A 2,158-nucleotide genomic window follows, 5' to 3' on the forward strand; every position below is an offset into this window, starting at 1 on the left:
CAATATACCTTTCGCTGAGGCGCTGGAACAAATGCCTAGTTATGCGAAGTTTATGAAGACTATTCTTTCAAGGAAGGTGAAACTGGATGACCTTGAAACTGTTGCTCTCACGGAAGAATGCAGCGCTGTTCTGCAGCAAAAGTTACCACCAAAACTGAAAGATCCAGGAAGCTTCACCATTCCTTGCACCATTGGCAATCTAACTTTTGACAAGTGCCTTTGTGATTTGGGAGCAAGCATTAATCTGATGCCGTTGTCGATCTTTAAAAAGCTGGATCTGCCTGATCCAAAACCCACATACATGTCGCTACAATTGGCGGACCGTTCCATTACTTACCCAAGGGGCATAGTTGAGGATGTGCTCGTCAAGGTGGATAAGCTCTTCTTTCCTGCAGATTTTGTTATTCTGGATTTTGAGGAAGATAAGAAGATTCCCATAATCTTGGGGAGGCCTTTCTTGGCTACTGGCCGTACCTTGATAGATGTGCAAAAAGGGGAACTTACTATGCGGGTCCAAGATCAGGATGTGACCTTCAACGTATTCAAGGCAATGAAATTCCCTACAGAAGATGAGGAGTGCTTAAAAGTGGATGTGATTGATTCTGCGGTTACTTCGGAACTCGATCACATGCTAATGTCTGATGCATTGGAAAAGGCCTTAGTGGGGGATTTTGACAGCGATGATGAAGATAGCAACGAGCAATTACAATATCTGAACGCTTCTCCATGGAAGCGAAAGCTCGACATACCATTTGAATCTCTTGGTACTTCTGACCTTAAGAATGCTGAAGGGAAGCTCAAACCATCAATAGAGGAAGCACCTACCTTGGAGCTCAAACCATTACCTGAACACTTGAGGTATGCTTTTTTAGGTGATTCATCTACGTTACCTGTTATTATTTCAGCTGACCTTTCAGGTAGTGAGGAAGACAAGCTCTTAAGGATTTTGAGAGAATTCAAATCGGCTATAGGATGGACCATAGCAGACATCAAGGGGATAAGTCCTTCATATTGTATGCATAAAATTCTGTTAGAGGAAGGTAGTAAGCCAACTGTGGAACAGCAGCGAAGACTGAACCCGATCATGAAGGAGGTGGTGAAGAAAGAAATTCTGAAATGGCTAGATGCAGGCATCATTTATCCTATTTCTAACAGCTCGTGGGTGAGCCCCGTGCAATGTGTACCTAAGAAAGGAGGTATCACTGTGGTCGCAAATGAAAAGAATGAGCTCATCCCTACTCGAACAGTTACAGGATGGAGAGTATGCATGGATTATAGAAAATTGAACAAAGCCACAAGGAAGGATCACTTTCCTCTCCCATTCATTGATCAAATGCTTGACAGATTGGTGGGACATGAGTATTTTTGTCTTCTGGATGGTTATTCCGGGTATAATCAGATTTGTATTGCACCAGAGGATCAGGAAAAGACTACCTTCACTTGTCCATTTGGCACATTTACTTTTCGTAGAGTTTCGTTTGGGTTATGTGGTGCCCCGGCCACCTTTCAGAGATGTATGATGGCTATATTCTCTGACATGATTGGAAATAACATCGAAGTGTTCATAGATGACTTCTCCGTCTTTGGACACTCATATGATGAATGTTTGAATAATCTGCGCGCCGTACTCAAAAGATGCGTGGAAACTAATTTGGTGCTTAATTGGGAGAAATGTCATTTTATGGTGCGTGAAGGCATTATCCTTGGGCATAAGGTCTCTAGCAAAGGTCTGGAGGTGGACAAGGCCAAGGTGGGAGTCATTGAAAATCTTCCCCCACCTAATTCGGTGAAAGGAATCCGTAGTTTTCTCGGTCATGCGGGTTTTTATCGGCGATTCATCAAGGACTTTTCAAAGATATCTAAGCCGTTGTGTAATTTACTTGAGAAAGATGTGCCTTTCAAATTTGATGATGAATGTTTGGCAGCATTCGAGACTCTCAAGGAGAGTTTGATCACGGCACCAGTTATTACAGCACCAGATTGGACAGAACCGTTTGAGATGATGTGTGATGCGAGTGACTATGCGGTAGGTGCAGTTCTGGGACAGCGCAAGAAAAATCTCTTCCATGTGGTCTACTATGTGAGTAAGACTTTAAATGGGGCCCAATTGAACTACACCACTACTGAGAAGGAGCTTTTGGCTATAGTCTTTGGCTTT

This window comes from Apium graveolens, chromosome 6 (assembly GCF_009905375.1).
Source record: "Apium graveolens cultivar Ventura chromosome 6, ASM990537v1, whole genome shotgun sequence".
NCBI lineage: Eukaryota > Viridiplantae > Streptophyta > Magnoliopsida > Apiales > Apiaceae > Apium > Apium graveolens.